Here is a 24,727-nt window from a genome sequence, read left to right as displayed (position 1 = left end):
TTTCCTTCAAAACCTTCCTGAGCAATGGTTTTGCAGAGTGCATGCACTGATTGAATTGTACCTGCTAAACTCTCCAAATATTTTCCGTCTGCAGCAGCTACTGGTAATAGCTATCTTAACTGTCTATATGTGTGCATGTGTGAGCGTGTAGTGTGTCTGAATCTATTTTTCATAAACACTGTATGTGAGTGCCCTTCTAAGAAGCCCTCTGGTCCCTTCTACTGTCAACATTTTTTAATTGCATGGAGTGACAACAATTGAGTCAAGGTGAAGAAAGAGGAGGCAGGACAAGGATGGATAAACCAATATTTTTATACCATGAGATGGAGAGTAAAGGAAAACTTGAGATGCAAGAGAGAGTGCATTTAGATTTTCTTTAGGCCTTTGTTGGCTATTTGCAACGTTTATAACTATTCATTGATTCCCAAGGTTAATATTAGCCTCTGGAATGTGTTTAACAATCATTGTTTGGCCTTCCATCCTAGGCAAAATATATAAAATAAGTGTAAGTCATAGATTACTTTGGAGAATAGCTGGAGCCTGGCCAGAATTTTGTTTGTCAAGGGAAGATTTTAGCTAGAGATAGCTCTGTTCACTGGCATTCCTGAGGGTTTTATATTGGGTAGCTCTAATGTTGGAAGATAAAAGGAAAAATCATAGGAGATTATTCATATTATAGGGATTACTTATGTTCTGTGTTTCTTTAATCATGAGAAATAATATCAGTTCTGTTGTACAAAAATACTCTTGACTGTGGAAGGAACATTGTCTAAAAGGTGAAAATGAAAGTATATTTGCTGAGTACACTTGGAAAGGCAGGAACAGGTAGAGATTTTAAAGAGAAATACCTGCTAGCCTGTGGTTAATACTATTCATTTGTTAGACTGAATATAACACCTACATCTATCAAGTATATTTTAGAAGAGCTTGATATCTATCAAGTGTATTCCAAAACTGCATAATTTTAACATGGAAATCATTTTGCCCTGATGTAGATACAGTGACTTGGGTTTTGAAAGCACTGTTGACTAGTGTTATATTTTAGCCTGGCATGCTGCATGTCTCAATAGCTAACGTTTTGTGTTGGCGAGAAAGGATGTGGGTGGATCCTCTAATCAGTGCTGAGTAAGAGTAGCTACGTGGTCTGTCAAAGAAAAAAAATTACTTCCAGAACTGCTGCAGCAACTGCAGAAGTCCTAAAGCTTTGGAAGGCTCCATGACTGGAAGATACATGATATAGATATACACACGCTTCTGTGTGCATGTGCATACATAACTTTGCATAATGACTGATGTTAGAGCCCTGTGTTACACTTATTCCACTATGAGAAAGGAGGAATAAGAAAGGAAATTACCTTGCCTTCAGATACCTGGTGTACGCATACATGCCAGTTAAAAAAAAGTGTATGTATGTGTAGCTTCTGAGAAACAGACATCACAGAATTCCATTCATACATAATTAATCTTTCTGGGCTATCATCTCATTTTTAAAGAGGGCATCCAGCATACCCATTAAAAAATGCATGTGATCCATTTGGGCCAATTGCCTGCCAGTCACTGCTTTTCCTTCTTTTCTTTTCTTCTGGTTTAGCCTACTGAATGTGAAAAAGATGCTCTGATCAACTTGAGTATGTGTGCAAACAGAATCAGAGAATAGAGCATGTTTTACAGCTTATGCTGTGCTGCTGGAAACCTGGAACCTGTAGGTCAATGGCACCATTTTATTTCTTTTTCAATGATGGAAGAGAGAAAAGGATGAACTACAAGATGATCAAAAAGCATTTTTCCACTGCTGCTCCTTGATATACTATTCTCTGTAATATAAATGCTATAATAAATCATACTTTCTGTTTGTTCCATGTCTTGGGGTCAATGTTCAGCACACTTTATGGAACTAGCTTTTTTAATTTTGTTTCAATGAAAGCCTGTGAATATGCTCCAGCCAGCTTATCTGATTGTTTGTTCTGCTCAGCTAAGCAAACCATGCAAGTGTAACCTTAACTAAATTATCTGCTGCAAGTCTATACTGGTGTCATTCCAGTAGAGACTCCTCCATCTGTTTCATTTTACTTCCTTTCTTGTATCTTTTTCCCACTCATTGTTCGTTAGAAGTGGTTCAAAACAAACATAGTCATAAAAAGAAGTTTTATACAGTTTCTCCCACCAAGCATCTCTGATCTAAATGCCAAAACACTTTAAAGTCAAAGAATAGGGTTTCCTGACCTAAAGTGAATTTATTAAAACAAGCAGTGTTCTTGGCCTTCAAGTAGTCTCCGTTCAGATTAATAGAATGAAAGGATTACTGATTTTAGACACACATATCTAACTGTCAGCTATTTTCCCTAATTTTAAAGAACTGGACATGAGATGTTACTAAAGCTCTGGTTCTGATGAAGAATAATTGTAACAAGTAGTTCACTTCCTTAATTGGACTTCTTAAATCTCAGCCACTAGGAATAAACTGTGGGCAGATTGCTTGGAAAGAAGAGCTGAATGGTGAGACTGTGAAGACTGGAAAGATGGAGAAACCAATTTCAAAAAGAATTATACAGCTACAAGAACTTACTTAACGTATTCTATTTCTCTTGAGTTTCTGAGTTTCTGAACCACTCTGAGAATCCTATGCTAAATATTTTGGGGACTGAGTATGAGAAGGGATTCCCAGCTGGCCTGTGAGACTGATGGATTGAAAAGCTACAACTGACCAATCACCAGACAGTCCTCTTGGAGACCAGACCTTAGCAAGAAGTATTCTGACAAGTATGAAAGAACACTTCTCTTTGATAAGGCATATCATCAACCCAACAAGATACAGATAGGTAGGTGAAAATTTGCAGGACATTTTTGCAACATATCCCACCGTTTTGTTTTTCCCGTTGTCATGTCATGCCCTCAGCTCAACTTTTTGTATTTTGCTTTCCATGATGGTATGGAAAAAAGCAAACTCAATTTCAAAGGATTCAAGATTATGAGATGCTTGTTTTCCCACTCAAAACAGTCTCATTTGGCTAAGAGTCTTCCTTGCCAATGAATCTTTAAAACAAGCCTTGCTGAATCAGGGAATACTGTTATTTAAAACCTTCCCTCATCCTCACTGAGAAAGTCAGCGGATGAGAGGATACCTGCCTGGAGTTATAGATGTGTCTGTCTGATTAAGAAGAAATATCAATCCCATTTCATGGAATTGTAATTTCTCAAGATAAGATGCAGATACACGTGCATAGCCTGGGTCTAAACAATTACATGAAGATACTTTACCTCTTCCTTTCCTTCTGTTGTTGTTTAACCCCAGACGGCAACTAAGCCCCACACAGCCACTCACTTGCTCACCCCTGGTGGGATGGGAGAGAGAATCAGAAGAGTAAAAGTGAGAAAACTTGTGGGTTGAGATAAAGACAGTTTAATAGGCAAAGCAAAAGCCGCACACACAAGCAAAGCAAAACAAGGAATTCATTCACTCCTTCCCATCGGCAGGCAGGTGCTCAGCCATCTCCAGGAAAGCAGGGCTCCATCACGCGTAATGGTTACTTGGGAAGACAAACGCCATCACTCCATGTATCCCCCCCTTCCTTCTTCTTCCCCCAGCTTTATATGCCGAGTGTGATGTCACATGGTATGGAATAGCCCTTGGTCCGCTGGGGTCAGCTGTCCCTGCCGTGTCCCCTCCCAGCTTCTTGTGCACCCCCAGCCTCCTCGCTGGTGGGGTGGGGTGAGGAGCAGAAAAGGCCTTGACTCTGTGTAAGCACTGCTCAGCAACAATGAAAACATCCCTGTGTTATCAACACTGCTTTCAGTACAAATCCAAAACATAGCCCTGTACTAGCTACTGTGAAAAAAATTAACTCTGTCCTAGCCAAAACCAGCACTCCAGTGAAAAACTTCTCAATACTTTCTAGAACTGCAGGATTACTTCTTTTAAGCAGAAACAGAATGAAGAATAAATCCAATAATGTTATATTGTCTTAAAAGTGAAGCAAAATTCACATCTCTAATCTCTCTCAAAAAGATTTTCCTTATCAAAGTTAATTTCTAGTGAGACTTTAGATAAAAGTTAATTTGTGTTTATTAGTTAACTAATGCTATGCTTGTCTGTTTTGCAAAATCAGAGATAAGATCCAAAATTTTTCATATTCATGAGCTGCCATGAACAATGTTTGCTTTGTCATATGGTAGAAAGAGAAAGTAACTGCTAGGCTTAGATCCATGTCTGAACCAATTTGAAGAGGCTGGTCATACCAATCGGTGCAATGGTTTGGTTCAATATATAGATATCTGTTGTGAACATCTAAACCTGGATGGCAGATTTTTTGTGTTGTAAGCAGTGGTTTAAGATCCATTTGGAGCAAGATAAAGACATAATAATCAGTAATCTTTTAAACAGAAATTTTTATGTGGTACAATTAGTACTGAGAAGTGACCTCTGAAAAAGTTTGGAAGTTGTTCTTAGTTCAGGTATCAAAGTCTAAAAAGATTTTATAAAGTTTGCCTAAATAAGCCAAATCTTTTAATTCTGTCAAATTTTCTCAGAGAATAGTCTTTTTCAGAATATTTTTTGAAACTCTTTTTCAAAGTTGAATTGAACATATGATTAGCAGATTTCCTTCTCCACTGTTTTGGTCTTTCTTATTTCATTACCTAATTTAAAGTCTGCTGAAATCAATGGGTTCCTTCCCATTCAGGATAATGTGTTTTGCTCTGGAATTCTCATGAATGATGAAATCATCAATTCATTTATTTTTTAAGGAGTTTTAAAAAAATTTTTAAATTAAAAATTTTTACAAATAGAACCACTAGTGTTTTAGGTGGGGTTTTGTATTATTTTCTAATGCTGTGCTCTATACTTACTCTCTTATCCCTAGATATTAAACTTTCACAAGGAAGACACTTGCCATATCCAGTTTTATATTTATTATTAGTATGGGAAGAGTATATATCTCTTTTCACTTTGCTTTCCCCAGTAAAGTGTATATTCTGCTGAAAACGGTGCCATTAAGCTCTAAGCAGAAAATATGACTAACTGTTTATGTTTCACACGAATATAGTTACAGAGGGTAATAGGGCATCTCCCTGCAAAATCTAACTTTGCAAAATCTAGCTTTTTTTTTCTAGATCAATAAACTGGAAGAAATATTTACTGTACCAATTTACACTTAAACTTATAAATACTGTTTAACATCTAAAATTAATTTTTGTTACTGTTTCAAAGCTGATTAATTTGCTTGTAATGTAGTTTTTCCCTATTGCATTATACTCATACACTTCTGTTGCAGAAGGCAAGCTAGCCCTCCTGTAATTAGTAAGCATTAGCAATATCTTACAGTGGGAGAAAGAAGCCCAGCTGCCAACTTTTCAGTGGGATAACTACACTTCAGAGTGCATCAGTCTGTAGTCGACGTGTGCTTTCTAAGGAAACTTCATCTGCATAGGTAAATATGAAATCAACATTTAAATTGAGTGAAAGATTGAGTAGAAGATAGAGTGATGATTGACAGATGTAAAAGCATTTTAATTGTGAAAATTATTGGTGTTAAAGGGATCTTCCATTTGCCAGAGAAAAGTCATAATAAGCTGGAAATTACAGGTGAGCTAGTCTGATTGAAAGGTAGCACCTATCTGTCGCAGTAAGAGCAGCACAAACTACTAAAGCGGTAGTCTACTGACTGCATAAACAAGGCATTCTCTGTTCTTGGTCTTTCAGGTGAAGGCTCAAGGTGCAATACGTCTCTCATACCTTTACATGTCTAAATAACAAACATCCTCACTTACCTAGACTGCCTTTATAGTCAATGGGCAAGAATGGCCACTTCCATCCAGTGATTCACCTGACAGGTTATCCTTGAATGAGATGAGTCATGCTTCAGATGTGCCTCTCCAAGTGTCTAAATTTGGCTGAGATTAATCTTGCCCAAATGCCTTCTGTGAAACATAGTTCAGTAGTGCTCGGGCAGCTGAAGTCAGAGCTGGGCTGGTGGACAAATTCTCCAGCCCAGCTGACCCTCCAAGGCTGCTACTGAAGGAAGACCATCAGGCCTGCGTGACCTTAAACTCTGCGAAGTGCCAGAATTTGAGATCATACACCCTAAAGTGCTCCCTTTTTGCTTTTTATAAAGTGCTTAAGAAAATCACTGTGTCTTTTCTATCTACAAATCAAGCAAGACTTGTCCAGATTTACCATACTCATAGATGTTGATGTCCTCAGTATATAGGTATAGTTAAGAAGAAAGAAAGTTAGTACCAAAGTAAATTATATATATCATAAAAATTATAGAAGAGAACATAAATATAAAATTGAGAAAATTTACTGGGTAAGTGGAAGGCTTCAGTTTTTATGTTCCCACATTATATATCATTACAATTCTATCCAGCTGTTCATTCCTTGAAACTTGGTTAAAATGCTGTATTTAAAGATTTATGGACTAGTTTCCTTACAAATATAGTATATAATTATCTGTGACTTACAGGCAGACTATGACAAAACTGAATCACTGTCATTTGTGCTTTGGAAATAAAAGGTCACGCTATATTTGTATTTGCTTGAGTTTATGGTATCCTGAACACATGAATTTGATAAAACACGGTGCGATAGTATTTTGTGAAAATCACAGAATACCCTGAAACCAAATGTCAGTGATCAGCTGTTCTTTGGGAATTGCAAGAATTTGCAATCAGCTATATTTTTTTTCTCTGAGTCCCTGTGTGTCCATTTTGTGTCAGTTCCTGGGGATACCTAGGTGTCATAAAAGGATAGATCTGTGTTATTTACAGACTTCACAAGTAAACTAAAAATATAGAAGTGATTGGGTTTTTTTCCTACATAAAATGTAGCTGAGTTGTAAAACATGTCGAGTGAAGATGATGTTTTTGTTCCATATAAATTCCCACAACAATAAGCATAATGGATCCTAATCCATAGCTCAGATTAATAAGTTGACAGCACGGGAAATGTAATGGTTTTTCCTCTCATGTGTTGAATGCTGCCTTCTGACTTTCCTTCTTTTCTTTTTCCTTAGGGTTTTATATTTTTTCACATCAGTAGTTATCTCTTGAGTTACTTTTGTAATGAACACATGCTCTCTTTACCTACACATTAGTGCAATAGCAGCAGCTCAATAGCTTCTTATGGTAAAGGTGGGTTATGCAGTGGATCTTAACAAAACTGGGCCCTGGGTATCCAGTAGCTGAACTGCACAAGACCAAATGAACCCCAGGTTACAGCTAGTGCTGAAGAAGATGCCCGTAATGCAGAAAATATCTAGTCTGTCACATAAGGAAGCCTGCTTTGGGAGCTCTGAATATTTTTAATTTGGTTGAGTGGTCTTTTCCAGTCAAACTGCCAAAGAGGAAACCAGGTCATGGTGGTCATGCTTTTGCACTGTACCTCCAGCCTTTTGAAATGTTGAAAAATTTTCAGCTGCTCAGTTTTTATCTTGAATTGATCAAATTCATGCCATGGAGTACCTCCAAGCGGTTCTCATTCCCTTGCTCCTTTCTTCCCCCAACTCCAGTCTCAAGATATCCTCAATCACTCACTGATTCTCAGCTTATGCATTAGGGCCTGAAATACTGAACTGAAGCTGGAGAGATAAAAATAGCAATCCCCTGTCATTTACCAGCCTGGCAGGCCTCCCAGCCGGCCTTGTACAGATTGCTCTTCTGGCCTGTGCTTTGAGTGTGTCTCATGCAGTAATGACATCAGGGCACCCTTGGCATGGCTATGCTTGGCTACTATGAAGAATGCTTTTACTGACAGTGTGTGACATGAATCAGAATCACACCGTCCTACTTAAGGACTGGCATGGTTGGCCACCATTTCACGGACCCTCTGCTCTAATCATCTCTCGACATCCTTTCTTTTCACTCTACCATGGTTTCTTGTCCCTTAGCACCAGAGGCTGGGCCAGCCACCCCCAGTCATAGGTTTTTCCCTCTTTCCAGGAATATGTAGGCACATGAACATGGCAGTCTTCTGGCCTCTTAAGACACAGTGGCATACATGTATTCATCATCTTCCTTACCAAATGGATATATCAAAGTGACTACTGCCATTGCCACCTTGAAATTTGCCTTCTCTTGGCATTTCCTCCCCTACTTGTTCATAACTCCCTGCTGCCAGTCATTATTGCTGTCACAGACATCGCAGCTGAATGAAGCACAAACCTAAACCTCGACATCTTTGTTATTGGAGAGGATAACTAGCAATAGCACCAGCTGCAGAAATCTATAGCTTCTTCACTGCTTTTTGGAGGCATATCCCACTGTTCTGGAAACAACAGGAAACAAGTTTTCCACTTCAGGAACCATATGCAGCTGCATTCTTGCTTGTGGGACCACTGCCAGGCTCCAGCCTATGCTGCCTCTTAGTACAGCTTGCTCACAAAAGTCATCCAGGAGGTCGGTACACACACGCATGTGCACACAGACCAAAGACAGACAACCCCAAATACCATCCCAATGGTGTTGTAGGGATTTTTTCTGAAGTTTCTTCCAAGGCTGTTGCTGAGTACAGAAGGCTGGTCCATGGACCTTGCTGCTGAGGAGCTGCCCACAAATATTGCCTCAGTGCACTGAGGGCAACGTCTCATGTTGTGCTGGCTAAGTGGATGGCGAGATGCAGTGCAGTACGGCATGTGACACAAACAGCATGTCCCATGTGATTTTGCCAGATCTGAGTTTCATTCGTAATCAAAAAGTAACCCAACATTGCTCACATCCTGTATTAATGATAATGGAATGCCATAAAATTTGTATAATACTCCTTTTTTTTCCTTTTTCTATCAAATTTGTGTAATACTTCTTATTATCTCACAAGAGCTTAATGAACTTTACAGGATTAATGGGTGGAACCCCAAGCTAGTGTAAATTTTGATCATTCAGCTGAAGTAAAAAAGCTACTTTGCTTTTCTGCATCTGATCTAATCCATTTTAAGGCACTGTATTTACTTAAGAGGAAAACACATAGCATTGACCAGACTTATGAATGATCTCTTCATGTAAGGCCACTTTAAAAGGCTCTTATAAAAAAAGCAAAGTGCTGTTCTTATTCCTTGTAATTATTATGTTTTAAGTGTAGGATCTCAGGAACTGTGAAATTTTGCTATCACAGATACTACGTGAAAGCCTGATTACTTAATGCATACTGCCACGGAGGGATTCCTCCCGTTATTGCAGAATATGACGGCATGAGTGAAATGAGAGGATGACTGATGCAGAAGAGGAATGGACATAGCTTGGGTAGTAAGCCTTGGTTCTTGAAAATAATTGTCAGCTGGGTTGATTTTTGTCTTTGGTGAGTAATGGCTTCAGTGCCTTGGCCGGTTTCCTAAAACCATTCAGCAGGCATCCCTGGAAAGTGCCTCTTTAATCCAAGTCTTTTCTTCTCATCTGCAGACTGCCTCAGGATAAGTCTCAGTTGGTTGTGGTTTGGGGGCCCTGGGTAAAAGTGTTCAGTGTAGGGAGGCTTTGTGCAAGACAGATGGCTCTTATTAGAGATCTTTGCATTACAAATCGAGGGTAACTGATCACATGATGGGGGGTCTTGCTCTCGCTTTCTCCTTCCAGGCAGGTGTCCTTCGTATGGAGGTAGGCTCTCAGGCTCTTTCTGCAGCCAAAAGCACGGAAAAGTTACAGGAAACATGCTGCCCCTTTGGGGTACCTGTGATACAGTCTGACCCAGTATTTTGGTCAGGAGCACAGGATAGTAGCTTGTCCCTAAGGAGTTTAAGGTAAAATGAGGCAAAGAAAACTGCTAAGAGGACAAAACCGCCATGTCCATCCATCCATGCTGAGTTTGATTAATTGTCAGCAGTAATTTAACCAGGAGAAAAGTTGTTATCTATACTTCAATCTCTCTAATGAAGAGAGTGGCTTTATAACAATATCCTGTATTTTGGGGAAACAGTATTTTATTGCAATTCCACAAAGAGGGTTTTATGAGGAGGTAAGTGGAGCAAACACCATTTTGCTAAACACCAAATGGTGTTTAGCAAACACCATTTCTATGGAGTGGCAGTACTTACTAAACAATTAATCAGCTTTTATACAGTCTGCTTTTCTCCATTTTGTTGCATTTCCTTTTTTTTTACTACTGGATGTTTGATCAAAGTTAAAGAGACAAGTTTCGGGTTTGGTGCCAACGCGCCGTGGTTCAGCTCATGGCTGTGGCTCTGCAGCATGAAATGCTGCTGATATCCTCAGAATCAATATATCCCTTGGATAACATGGCTTTCCAGATTTTAATCTAGTTGGGCAGAGTCTCAGTGTGTCTGTCTCTCCTTGCTGGTACTGATCGCAGCACAATTAGCCCCAGCAGATGGGAATTATGGTCACCACTTGTGGCTGATGCACAGTTATAAAGCATTATGGAAAAGGGCTAGGAGGCATAATGATAAAGATCAAATTGGGATTTTGTCCTATTTGCTGCCTTCTGTGGGGACAAAGTGTGTAGAATGACTTGTGAAGCAAACAGAGAGTAAAGGCTGTTGCCAGGTGTGTTCTCGTCTTACAGCTCAGGTGATACACTGGAAGCTACCATATAGCATTACTATATATTCAATATATGAAAATGCATTAAAGCCTTTTTTCGGTGGTTGTTGTGAACAGTTTTTGCCACTCTTTTGCATGCAAGTTCAAACCAGGACACTGACTCTGGCCCTTATAAATTTCAAGAATTTCAGAGCTGAATTGAAACATTACAGCTTGGTCCTGTCTGTATCTGTCTGTACCTTGCCTACAGCAGAGGGTATCAAGTTTTCTCCTTTATGCTATTCTTCTCCTTAAACCCTAGGCAATATATACAACAATGTAAGCTTTAGAAAGTCATTCTCCTATTTTGCCTGATCCCTAATTACTTCAACCTGCAGTGAAATGTCAGTCTATCTAATTATCTGGTTACTTCTCTCCTGGGTCCAATATAGCCTGCAGGTGTGCATGGTAATGTGGTTTGCAGGTCTGACTGACCTAGTGCACCTTCCATTTATTAGACCGGCCTTTTGCAAAGTTGGTCAAACCCCTTGTGTCTTCAAGACACTGTTATTAATTTGAACTCCATCAGACAAGGCTAGATCTGAAACTTTAGCAGACTACAGGGAATTGTGAGAGTAAGGCTAGAGAATCTTATCTAGATCTAGAAAGAATGTGTCCAATTAACTACATAAATTTTAGGCTTTTGGGCTTTTTTCAAAATATCTGAGCAATCTTATTCTGAATTCTCTGTTTTAATTGATTCTGTGGAATTAATGTAGAAAAGAGAACTTACTGCTTTGTTACTCCTGTTGTAGCAATGTTGTATACCTGTAAGGGGTCTCTTGGTATGTTTGCCTTTTAATCTCTTGTTCTTTTAGAGTTTTATTTTTTTTAAAAAAACTTGCTCCTAAACCAACAGCTCTACACTGTCCTTATTTTAATACCTCTCAGTAATAAATAGAGTAACTGCATTTAAACCAGCTAAAACTGCTAAAAATGCATCAGGCCCTAACAGGAGCCTAAGCCTGTTCAGTTTAGGCTTGAGAAGCAGCTCTGTGTAATGAATAAAATGAATAGGGAAGAGATGTTTCCAAATGTCTCTCCAGTTTTATGTTTGCACAGTGAATTCCTTGGAGGCCTATTATTATGTGCAGGAAGAGGTATGCTGTGAAGATCCAATAGTTGATATACGCTCCATGTACTACAAGAATTAGTCTGCACAAGCGTGCTGAAGAGCTGGGACCTGTGGTAAATGAACGCAGCTCGAGCCTGTTGAAATGTTTGAGGATTCAAAAGTGCTGTATTAAACTTGAAAGGACGGGAAAATATCTCTGCACTTCCTAATTTTGACCAGAAGAGGAAGTGGAAGTACTATCATGAAAAATACCATTCCTACAATAGTTTTCAGCTGGCTGAGAGTACAGTATAGCTTGTTGTGCAATTCTACACCCTCAAAATTTAGTGAATCTTTGTGTAGAAAGCTTTTCTAAGCCTCCAAAGCATGGATAATTTCTTATATAGCATTCTCAATAATACATAGACATAGGTACATGGCATATACCATCTCAATAATACATAAATAAAAATTGAAACAGGAAAGAAGACCACAAAAGCTAATAATTAAAGGAGATCATGAAAGCTAATAATTTTGTGTCCTCTGCAAAATCTTTTGTTGTGGGAGCCAAAACATTTACCTGATCAATTCAAGTGAGTATGCTTAAATTTAATAATCCAATTTAAACAATCAAGGAATCAGGTGTCCAGTTCTCAGTGAATGTCTATATGATTTTTTGATCTGTATAGGGACTTCTGAAATTCCCAGTCCCAATCGGATAATTAATATCTAACATATTACTGTTCCAAACTGTGTCAGAAATTACTTTGTTCCTGTACAAAATACTACACTCCTTAGATTTTTAAACAAAACATTTTTCTGTTCGTCAGAATTTCATCATAAACCCTGGATTTTTTTTTAATTGGAAAAACTGGAAAAAATGATACCCCAAAGCATTATTATAGACAACATTTCATCAAACTGAGATTTTAGTTTTTTTCCTTGCGTATCTTATTATAGTCTCCAGTCCAATTCTCTGATCAGCCCTACTCATTTTGGAAGGCAAAAGAATGTGGGAAAGCTACAAGCATAAAATCAGAGGCTGTCTGAATATTAGTATTTCTTGTCTAATACTGATAGTGCATCATGCAGCAGTGTAATACTAGGAATTATATAATAGGTTTGAAACTCAGGGCAGAGATGTTTTATAAGAGGTGAATCCCATATGACAAGGGTAACCATTTCACTTTAAGCATTTTTGCTGCATTTGAAATGAATAGCTGCTTACTTAGGGAAAGGAATAATACATTATTTATTCTCTAACATGATGCCACTGTCTGTGCAATGAAAACCTCCAACCAAATTGACATGGGTAGCTGGAACAGTGGGGTGGGCACAGGCTAAGAGCATCATATTCATTACAAATTTAGACTGTAAGATAACACCTTCCCAATGAGAAAAGCTGCTGAGAAACTGGCCTTTATTCATGGGCCTCATGAGTCAATATGCAGCAGTGATGTATCATGCTCATTTAGGGAAATGATGTGCTGTGAAAACGCATTATTTTAAAGAGCAAGAGAGTGGATTGAAACAAGTATACGCCATAAGGAAGCTCAAATCTCTCATGATGTATGCTGATTTTCGGGTGGTCCCCATTTGCATGGCTGTTTAAGCAAGCACTCTAAATGGAAATGCACTTGACATTTTTGTGACTAGCTGTAATCAAACAGCATTAGAATTCAGCTGATCTCACAGAAGATGATTAAACAAATTTTTTGTTCATTCCCAGTTGCTTTTAATGGGAAAATGGAGGGAGAAGACATGTTGATGAAAATGATCCCAGATGGAAAACAGTGTCTTAAAATGAGCTTGGAGAGGAATGCCAACTTCCCCCCCACACCACCCTTTCCTAATGCAAGAATCCCATCACTGTATTATGTTAATAACCACAGGAGCCAGCATTCACCTATGACTGTCAGGCACTCTTACAGAATAAATATTCAGTGAAAAGCCTTGAGTTTTACCCTTACAGTGACAGTGTGCTGGGTGCTAGAGGAGCGGAAAGTAACTACTGGTTTTCAGAGTGGCTGTATTCACACTTTTCATATAGTGAGCATAAACTCTGCTACCTGGTAGCACACTTACTCTCTCAGTCCATAATATTTAAAGCACTGTGTGCCTTTCAGCATCCACAAAACTCGTTATTGCAGTATATGAATAACTTCTATATAGAGTCCAGCATCTGCTATAAAACGCCAACTGGACTTTCTAAAAGTTAAAAATCCTGGCCTTGGGCTACAGAAGTGTTTGGGTCTCTTGTACAGTACTTTGGGAGATCTGTTTATTTTTCTGGGCATTCATTTACTTCAGTGAGTGGTTTTTGCTGTTGTTAATACCAGTGGGATCCCAGAGGGTGAATGTCATCCTTGTTACGCTGGGAAGGCAGTATGACAGAAGGAGGTTTTGCAGGGTTTTCTGAAGGCAGAGTTGACGTGCAACAAGTCTCCTCTGGGGCTGTGGCTGTAGCATCCCTGCAGCTGGCAACACCTGGCTCCCAGCTCCGCTGCTGCCGGAGCACTGTCATCTGCCTTGTCCCAGAGGCGGCAGCTGTCCTGGCAGCTCATGGGGCAAAATTCAGTCTGCAGTGTAGAGAGACTGATCTGGTCGTGGTCGAGATGTTTAGGACAAAGACTTATTTCCGAATCGATTGATGGCTGCGAGCTGTGTACGTGTGTGTGTGTTTGGGGGCGTTGGAGCAGGGGTTTGACATACTCACAGACATCAAAAGCCAGAGAAGCTGCACAAGGGCGATGGAAACCGTTAGCAAGTTAGCTCTGGGTGGAAACACATGAGGGCACAGTAACCAGAACAGATGCACATTTTTTTTATTTAGGAGAAATAACCTCCACCCTTTGCATGCCAGCAACAGCCTTTGGAGCAAGGACTGAGGGAGGAGACTGGGACTTGAGCTGCCTGTAGGACCGAGCAGAAGCCAGGCAAGTCGGAGGGCCAGGGCAAGACCAGCAGCGGGGGCTGAAGTCCCTATTGAAGCACCTGGAGAGTGGGGCCAAGTGCAGCCCTGAGGGGTTATAAATAGGTGTGCCACAGGCCCACCCAGGGCTTGCACCCTGGTGAGAGCTATCGCAGCTTCATTTGCAGGGAGTCTTGGTGCTTGGGGTCCCTGCGGGGCAGCTGCGAGGGCAGGAACAGTCCCCTCAAGAACAGGGGGGCTGAACAGGCCTGAAAAGGGCTGTGGTCTCAGGAGGAAGGTGGGACAGGACGGGCTGCCTCTTGGGGGATGGTGGACACTTGCTAGGCCGAAGCCACGATCCCCCCCAGTGAAATGAGGCGGTGGTGAGGTGCGGGCTGCCCCATGCCCCTGCAGGTGCTGTGGCGGGGAGCCTGGGCTCGCTCCTGCCTGGGCAGTAGCAGGGCGGCAGTGCTGCCCATGTGAGCCCCTGGCTGCATCTCTGAGCCCCCGTTGCTCTACTGCTGCTAGAAATGCCTGAAATAATGCTTTTCTCTGGCTGAACTCAGAAGCCGGTTATTCATAAAGATGATCAAGGGGGAGAAATGGGTCTTTCACCTGCCCCCTCCAGAGCATGGTTTTCACAGGCCTTCAGGAGATCTCTGAGGTAACAAAATGCCCCCCCACCCCGCCAAAGGCTCCCACAGAAAGAAAAGGACTTTGAAATCTGCTCTGTGAGCACATGAATGGGCAGCTGTCACAGCTAGTTTCAGTGCTCCTGGTGAGGAGGAAAGTGTTTTGGGAGGATAGCTCTTTGTTTAGCTACAGCCAGGAAAGACTTGCTTCTCACAAAAATAAGAAAACAACCTGTTAGCTGGTCAGAGATCTCCCAAGCTTGGGGTTTGTAAAGTTTAATTCTACCCCGTGCTAGACAAGACCAGTTTCCTGTCACAAAACCAAACACCTTACCTTGGTGAGAGACGGGCTCTCCGCCCCTCTGAGCCGGGGTCAGCTTCCCGCCCCTGCGGGGGACAGTGGCTGGGGAGGTGAAGCGTTTGTGTCGGGTCTGAACTGGAAGCTGAAGGGGAGGAGCAGCAGACTCACAAAAAAGAAGGCCTTGCTTATGTACGTGCCAGGGTCTCCCAGCTCAGGGGAAGCTCAGAGGCAGGAGATCATGCCTTCCTTGAAGGCAAGTCACCATCAGTCAGATTCCCTGCGGTGTTTTGCTGAGGTTACCACTAGTGCCGAACCACCTCGTGGTTCCCCAAAGGACTGAGTGAAAGCTATTTATTTCTGCAACAGATGCAGCTATACCTGCCTGGACAATATTGATATAATTATCTTAAATTATTTTTTTAAATGCTAGTCCTGCCTACTACCCTGTTGCCAGCACTGGTTACTTTATCAAATGCTGCTGTTCGGTTGCCACCTCCAAATGCTGGCTGATTTGGTTGGAGCTGTTCTGGTTTCCAAGAGTTTTCTCCAGTTTGTAGGAAAATATGGTGTACTTTTTTTCTCTTTTTTTTAGCATTCCATTTTCTTGTTGCTGTTCTTTAAAGATAAATGAGTATTTTATGGTAAATTATGAAATGTCTATTATTCACCTCAGCTCCCAGAACAGCTTCAGAAATGTCACTCTATTCTCTCAGGATGGATATGCTGTAGCAGTAATCGTTTGCATTTATATAGCACTTGTCATCACAGAAACTCTAAGCACTTAGCAACTTTCACTAATTTTATATATATTCATTGGAGCTATAGAACTTATGCTGGAAGATCCTCGTCAAAAGTTCCATTGAAATCAGCGGAGTGTCGCATGATCACCAGAGTCAGATCTGATTACAGTTTTGCGGACCCTGATATCCAAATGTGTACAGCTCCTCTGTGAAGCAAGTACTGAATATCTCATCACTCTTCATGTTGCTGTTAGGGAAATCGAGTTGCAGCATGCTCACACAGCAAATCTCAATTTACATAGTGTCTGTAGCAGAACTGGGACCAGAATTTTTCATCTTTACTCTTCAGACTGTTGCTTCAGCTGCACAACTTCTTTGTGCTTTATTTGGGTAAGACATTTAGAAAAAACAAGCATTTACTTAATCTGATATTTGTATTTTGCCCATATTTGGAGGATCAGATTCTAGTGTCCTTCTCTACTCTCCTGATGAGACTGCACAGGTCTCCTCAACTTTGTTAGGACTGAATGAATGTCAGTGAAGGCAGACAGTAGTCCTTTGTAATTATTAATAAACGTGTTACCTTCCCAAAAGATTAGGAGTCCATCAGGCAATTATGTGGCTGGGGAAGCTTGTGTTATATACCCAGCAGAAAACAATCCTTCCATTGGAGCTGTTCTGGTCCAGACTGTGCTTAGACAGTGTGGGGTCTGTAATGATTAAAACGGATCTATGAAAAAAGCTTGCAGTGTATGCAATACTAGTTTTGACTAGTCTGACTTCATTTTGGGTAGGAAGCAACTGCTAAATGAGGTTAACATGGAAGAAGATGAGTAAGTGTATGTTTTATATCAAGTCTTTTAGCAGAGGCAGAGATCATTTCCATGTTGTCAGAGCCCAGATAATTCCCTGTATATTGAGTATCATTGTTTTGAAGTTGACATATATTAAAAAAAATGTATTTAAGCTAATACTTGAAAAAATGAAACATTATGTCAACGTTGACTGATCCTTTTCTCCCTGGTCAGTGTAGTTCTATTGCCACCCTGAGAAGAGCTGAGGAAGTTTCTTTTTTCATCTTCTACATGTTTTATATCTGCTGTGTTTAAGAGTATTATCTATCCTTATCTGCTCCCCACTTCTCTCTTTTTGTTACACAACTATTTTTTTCTAAAGACTTTTTTCTGAAAAACAACTTTCTTGTCCAAGATGTGCCACTTGATATAAAATCTAACATACAACAGAACAACTTCCTCAGTAACAACCCTTTTTTGTTTATGATGGAGAAGCATAACTATTCTGTGCACTGTAACATGCAATGTCTCTTTCTGAGTATCTGCTTTTTGTAATCTCTGTGAAGAAACCTAATAGTGTGCATATCTTCTTCATCAATGTGACTATCATTTGAATCTTTGGCCTGTCATGTTTTTTTTTTCTTTCTTTTGCCATGATTTTACACAGAAGAGTCCAGTAAGTCTTACCAATGAACCTATTGTTCCAAGATCAGTGGTTGTCTCTCTGAAACTAGTGCTGTTACTACAGTACTGTATACTTCCTTCACTTTTGAGGTTCAGCGTATGCATTAGTATTAGAAGACCTGAATTGCTTTGGCAAATAGTCACAGAGCCTAGAGATTTTGAGAGAAAAGTGTTAACCATGCTTTGCAGAAACTGTACTTGTGTTTGTATTATTTAGTGTGCTATGGAAGATTTGAGTTCTCTTAATGAGAAAGGGCTAAGCTCCCTTTAACATGAGGCAAAGGGGCAGTAGCATGCATCTGGGAAGTTACCACAAAACAACCGAGGCAAAGCAATTTGTTTCCGTGTGGTGCTATTTTGCATATCAAAGCCTTCAAAAAATACTGCAAAAAGGCAAATAACACACATAGGTGATTATGATAGATGGTACAGCAGTCTCCCCTCTGAAATGTTTTTAGAAATGTAGATAGATTAAAACTTTTCCTTCAGAAGTCATTGTTTATTTCTTCTCCAAAGAGATTGACCACTTTTCCTAATTAAAAAACTGGTTCTTCTATGTAGATATGCAAATTTTCCCCTCTCTTTTGGGCTAGAAACTTCAAGGAAGTATAGCTTTATCTAAATGTGGGACAAAACTCCAGTTTGCATGCTTCAGTGCAGTATGCATCTTTCACAGACTTTGCATCCTATATCAATCTGTGTATTTGAAAACATACATGACAAATTTCTCCCTAGCTCCTTTATGTCGCTTTTTACTGAGTCTCAACTGAGACCAGATACAACAGTAATGAACTCTTTTGGGGTGGGTTTTTCCTGGCATACTGCAGCACTCTGCATTTCAGTGGCCCTGGTAACCTTGCCCCCAGTGCTTCATTGAAGATGCAACTGCAATTTTTTTCAGCAAGGGTTCTTGAACTTGCATGACGCCAAGCAGAGTTTTGAGCAATGTCAATTTAATGATGATAACAGTGAAAGAAAAAATATGCAGCTCTTGAGGCTCCTTTCAGGAGAGAAGGATGTACTATGGCCCCCTACTGGGGAGACTTGGGGGGAAAAAAAGAAGCAAATAAAATGGTTTTCAAAATCCATGTTGTACACTTGTACACACATGAAAAGCCTGAAGTGACTGGTAATCCTCATGGATGAGCAGTTGTGCTACACTATGCCCTTTCATATACTGCATTGGGAAAAACATGAGTTGATCATTTCCATATGGAAATTCCCTGACTATGCAAGGTCATTGTGAAAGATAAAATGCACACAACCAGAGGGCACTGGAAAACTCATGTATCTGTCCAGTTGTTTAAATCGCCAATGCTCTAAAGAAGCCAGTGGTATTACAGTAGTTGCCACAAGCTGGAAGAATGGCTATGAAATCTTTCTCATTGAGCTTTCCTCTTGAAACCTGGCATGATTCTGTACTGACTGGAAGCTGCTGTTATTTAATAGTTTAGATGCAAGGAGGTGGTGAAAAACTATGCCCCTCGGTACTGAAGAAGGTTTGCTCCTCTAGTGGTTGAGGATTTTGGTGAGGCACAATAGGGAAGTGCGTTCTGCTGCTGACTGTGTGGCACCTATTATTTAGGAAAGGGAGGGTGTTGGACATCTAGGTTTTCTTTCTGAACCTCTTCTGTATGGTGTAGTCCCTTCCATAAAAAAGGGGTTGCATGGAGTGTCAAGATGAATGTTAATTACCTCCCCTGTGAAGGGGATCAGTGTGAGGAGCAGCAGGTTGCGTTAGCAAGGCCATAAGTCTCCTGTGAAGCAACTTTGCTGGCGCCATCACACTCCATTGAGGGAATCCAAATAGGGACTGTTTGCAGAAGTGTTGAACTTGCAAAAAAGTTTCCCAGATTGTTAGTGTTTGCCAACAAATCTCTCTTGTTTTTGTAATTTAGTAACAGCTGCTGTCTTCATTATCACTTCTCTTATTGCAGGCCTTTATCTGAGTGATACTGCATAACAATTTGCTCTACAGCTCTGAAAAATATCTGTGCGAAGCAGAGCTCTGGATGGTAGTGGCTCATGTCAATTTTAAAACAGAAATAGCACTTTTAATTAAAGCAGACTTACGAAGATTGCAGTACATACTAAATATCTACTAAAGGCATATTTTCTATTCAGGATAAATCACTGTTCTGTTGCCAGTGTTTGAAATATCCTGATAGAGGGTGCTGGTGCTTTATTTTAACATCTAAAAATGGGTCAGCTTCACTTGCCTTTGTTTTTAAACCTCACCAGGTTTTTTTGTGTTGATAATAAACCCTAAAGAAAAGGCTGGATTTTGCCCTTGTTTTGTAATGAAGTGTGTTAGGATCAAGTCCTGCAACAACATCTTAAAAAAAAAAGATCATGTTTGCTGGGCTGCTCTTTTAAGGGAGCTGTTACAACTCAGTGTTTCTGTTAGGAAATGAAATGGCCTGTAATTGTCATAGTCTGTGACTGGAGGGATCAGCAAGTGAAGGAAGAAGCAGAGAGATGTAGAACATGAAGACATGCTGATCTTAATATCCTTGGCCTCTAGTTTGAGAAGACAAAAAGGAAGAACAGAATAGCCCTGTAGAAATGCCTAGCCTACGTTTTCTTTTTTTCATTGTGGGGAAAAACAGAAGTGAAAATTACTACAGACTGCATAAAAGAAAAGATAGTGCCTGTTGGTTTCTTGTGCTGGTTTGGAGGAGGAGGAACAGCACTGCCTCTGAGCGGCTTCCAGGTGGAATTTGATTCAGGTACATGGTCCCGTCTGGAGCGATCATGAGTGCAAGGGAACCACTGAGGCGGCCCAATCCATTAGGGAGGGTGTGGCCAGTTTGTTTTTGCTGAGCGTAGCCAAATGCTGAAGTCTGTAGGAAGGTCATGATCCTTTCTCATTCCAGTTCTCTCCTGCCAGTTTCCCCTCCATATTTTCCTATGGTAACATAACACCAGAGGTCATATGTCCCTTTACTACAAGAAAAGTAAGGATTTGATGATAGACCTGTAGGTGGTTACTGTGACCAGTCACTCCAGCAAGACAAGAAGCTACATACAGACTTTCTTGAGCATGGTTTAGGACTGTGGATTGAAATTCCACAGGAACTAGGACCAATACAAACCAAAGCACCTTCTGTGCTAAGTGAAAAGTGCACATTTGACCTTGTCTTTCCTAACATAACATTTAGCAGTCTGTGTATGTCTAATAAAACAAAACAAAACAAAACAAAACACTGCACATATTTCTACCCCTGGGGAGGGGATGAGGACATGAACACTTGACAAATGTTAGTCATGTCACTTCATGAACTGCTGGAAAGCACTTAGGTGCTCCAGTGATGAGCGTGGACATAAGACCTTAATAGAAGAGAATGGAATAGAAAATTGACAGTTGTTTTCCATTCCAATTATTCCTGGGTCTAAAATATAGATAGCCCATGAAAGTACATTCCTGAGGAAAGGCACAAACCATCTACAAACAATGTGACAAAAGCTTTTTCCACTCTATTGCTAGGACTGAACATTTGCTTGTCACTCTCCCTGCTGCAATGAGTTGTGGCATAGATGCATCCACTGGGAAGTGTGATTATGAGGGTAACGCGTCTCCTATCAGCTTGCATCATCTTGCTGATGTGCCCCACCAGGATGCATGTGAAGCTAGTTCATTTTCACACCTGAATCCCCTGAGGTGATCACAGACTGCATTTAGAATGCAATGTGAAGAAGGGTATTAAGACTTGAGACTTTGAATGCAGGAGTCCAAAGGCTTCTGCTGCTGCCAGAGAGGATTTTTCATTAGCTGTCAGCAGCACTGCCTTGTGTCTTGTAAAAGATTGAGGAGAAAGAGACCAATTGAACATATAAGCAGTTATGACGCCCTGTGGCACAGGTGATCAGCATTATTATGAAAGCTGTAGTATTATCTTGGAGCTAGTGATAAGTGAATACTGTATCTCGTTTGGTTGCAGAGTCAGTGTAAAAAAGTAAAACTTAGAATATTTTTCTCGAAGTGAAAACTTTGAAAAATGTAGTTTCAGGGTGATCTGAAATGATTTGTTTGTTCCTGAATCAGTGGCTGGTTCCTGTTCAGCTTAACAGGGAACTACAGAACATTTTGCTCTGTAGGTGAGCTTTTTCTCCTCTACAATCTGAAGATCAGTTGCTTCTCCAGTATCTGTAATGTCAAAGATCTGGAATGGATACTTTGGCTTATCACTGGTGGTTAGGCAGTTCTGAACGGAACTCAATTTCCTCTGCCAAATGAAGTGGTGCAAAGTAATAATGGGCTTTGGATGCAAAGACTAGTTCTGTGATAATTCATAATTTATATGAGCTGTTACAAATACTCCTGAACTGAAAAATCTAAGTGCAAGCTCCTTGCCTGTTTTGATAGAGTATTTTCTCATATTTGATAGTTCTGGGGAAATGTTTTGGATATGTATGCCACCTTTAATTTTTTGGATTTACTTGCACTACTGTTATCACATTTCAGCTAAGTTATCTCTCATGCAGCTTTAGCTTCTACACTGCTTAATGCGACATTCTGCCTGTATTTTTAATAGTTACTTTTAAAAGCAAGAGATTATACTAGTCTCCACCCTGCTCCAAAAAACCTTTTCTTGTAAATGAACATCTCTTGCAGCTACTGATTAAAGACAACTACAGCCTCAACTGACACCCTCCCCCCCCCGAAATTAGAAAGATAAATCCCAGCTTTAGAAAAACTTAACTAGTACAGCAAGCTATAGAAACCATAGGCATAAGCTTAACAAAGGAAATTACTAATAGCGTTCTTTGCTATATCTTAGGAGGACGTGGAACTTCAGGAAATGCAAGACACTCAGCTATGTAGAAGTTGGATGCTCTCCCAAAAGCTGAATAAATCACTTGAGTAGGAACCATCTTTATATCATCAAAAGTACAGCTTGGTTTTGGTGGGTTTTTTGTGGTTAGGTTTTGTGGATTTTTTTTTTTTTTTTTTTCCCCAAAAAATCCCTAGATTCTTTTGGCAGCAACACTTCCTGGATTGGGAAACGGAAATTATTCATAGGCTTGGAACCATTGTCATCTCTTCAGATGCTTAGTGTCCCAAAAAGGTTGTTTCAGCAATTGCAAATAGTGACTAGTGAGGATTAGGGAGGGTATTCTATCTGAATCCTTTTATGAATTGCCAGAATGTGCTTTGTATGTGCTGTTTAAGATTTATCTGATCTGACTATAATGTGAAAGCTGCCCCTCCAAAATTGCGATGGGGGCATGGAGCGGGAATTGTGATGGGGGCATGGCTTTTGTGTGAAGCCAGCAGAAATACGCTGTGCAAACTTGGAAACTCCAGGGAAATCTCCTATATGGGCACAGACTATCTAACAAATGGTGGTGTGGCTCTTCATATGCCAAACTCACTTGCCAGTGCATGAAGAAGGGATAGAGATTAGCTCCTGGTTTTGATGTAGGTTTTAGACACAGGGAAGGATGTGGGTTAATATCTTGAAAAGACATATTAACATACAAAATAGATGAAAATGAAATCACAAAAACATTTATTCCTTTCTGCTAGTGGCTCCTGGCTTGGATTCAGGCAACTGGACAATGAAAGAGGAAGCAGACTGCACATCTTGACTTTTCTCCAGCACTCAGGTACTGGTCAACAAAGTCTCTAGCTGTAATATTGTGGACATTTTTTATGCAAATGCTTGCATGTTTGTCTTGGGAATTAAGAGTCATCCAAAACACGTTTTTTGGTGACTTCACAGGAACCTTGCATTAAAGCACTCTGGTGTTCTGTTGGATAGGACTAGGATACATTGAAATATCGCCACCCAGTCAGTGCAGTCCAAAGACTTTGTCTTCAGTAGAGCCAACAGAAGGGATCACATTCCCTTAGGTAGCCACTATACCTCAGCTGGCTCAGTGGTATTTATTTGTGGCTGGAGCAAGGGGATTCGCCGTCCTTGGATTGGAGTCTTTGTTGTGGAGAGCCCTGCCAGATACACTAAGCACTTTAAATATCTGAGCAGATGCCTCCTGGAAGCTCTGCCACCAGTGTCAGTCAGGAATCTTATTCCTTTCCTTATGAAATCTAGACTTACTTTATTTATCGTCTCTGAGAAATGTTGTATCTCCCTGAGATTCTGCTGCTGAGTTGCTGCGTTTCTTAAAGATTTGCTCTTTTTCCTTCATCAGTTTAACTTCATGGTAATGCCATTTCACAAAATGTTGATACAGCTCTGCTTTCCCTTTTCTCCTGCTCTTTTCTGTCAAACACCCCCATTCTGTCCTTTAAATTTCTCCCAGGTCCCAGCTTTTTCCACATTCCTGCTTTGCCCTGTCTCATTAGGTATCCCTCACCCTTTGCACTTTTCAGGCCATCATTACTCACTTCAAAGACATTACTGAGTCCTGAGAAATGTGTAATAGAGGGAAATTTATAGAGAAGGAGAGGGGAAATAGGACCTTTGGCTGGCTCTCTGCTTTTTTATTAACAAATACCCTTTGGTAATGAAGACTTCAAGGGGGCTTCATTAGGGTTTAAGAAGAGAACAGCATGAAAGTTAATTACCTGGAGCCAAGAATCTGTATTTTCCCTTCAGCAGTCCAGTACTATGCTTTAAAGGCAATCAATGGAGAGTTGTCTGGCAAACATTCAATCTTTCCTTGAAATGTTCAGTGTAATTAGAGCCTCTCCTGTCTGTCATGAGAAGACAAATTGTTTGTGGACTGTTAGCGGTTGAGTACTGTAGTATGCCTTCAACCTTTATCATAATTATATTACCAATATTCATGGAAATTTCCCAAACTGAGAAATGGGAACTTATTACTAAGCTAATTGCTTGGTAATGAATTGCTGCTGTTCATGGGAAAATACACTATTTTTTTCCCTTCATTTTCTTTAGGGTCCTCAGTATTTGCAATGCAAATACAAACCAACTTAGAAGCTTTCTGTAAAAAGAGTCATCTATCCCATGGTTGGGGCTAATTTTTTTTTTCCTAACTGGGCCTATGAAACACTGTGGAGGGGAAAAAAAAAAAAAGACAATCCAACTCTGTCCAAAATTAACTGGTTGGAGAGACACAAAGATGTCATTAGTTTCACCGAAGATACTGTCAGCTGCTTCTG

The sequence above is a fragment of the Mycteria americana genome, chromosome 4, assembly GCF_035582795.1.
Source record: "Mycteria americana isolate JAX WOST 10 ecotype Jacksonville Zoo and Gardens chromosome 4, USCA_MyAme_1.0, whole genome shotgun sequence".
Classification (NCBI taxonomy): domain Eukaryota; kingdom Metazoa; phylum Chordata; class Aves; order Ciconiiformes; family Ciconiidae; genus Mycteria; species Mycteria americana.
The sequence above is the reverse complement of the archived record's forward strand: the minus strand, read 5'-3'. Positions refer to the sequence as shown.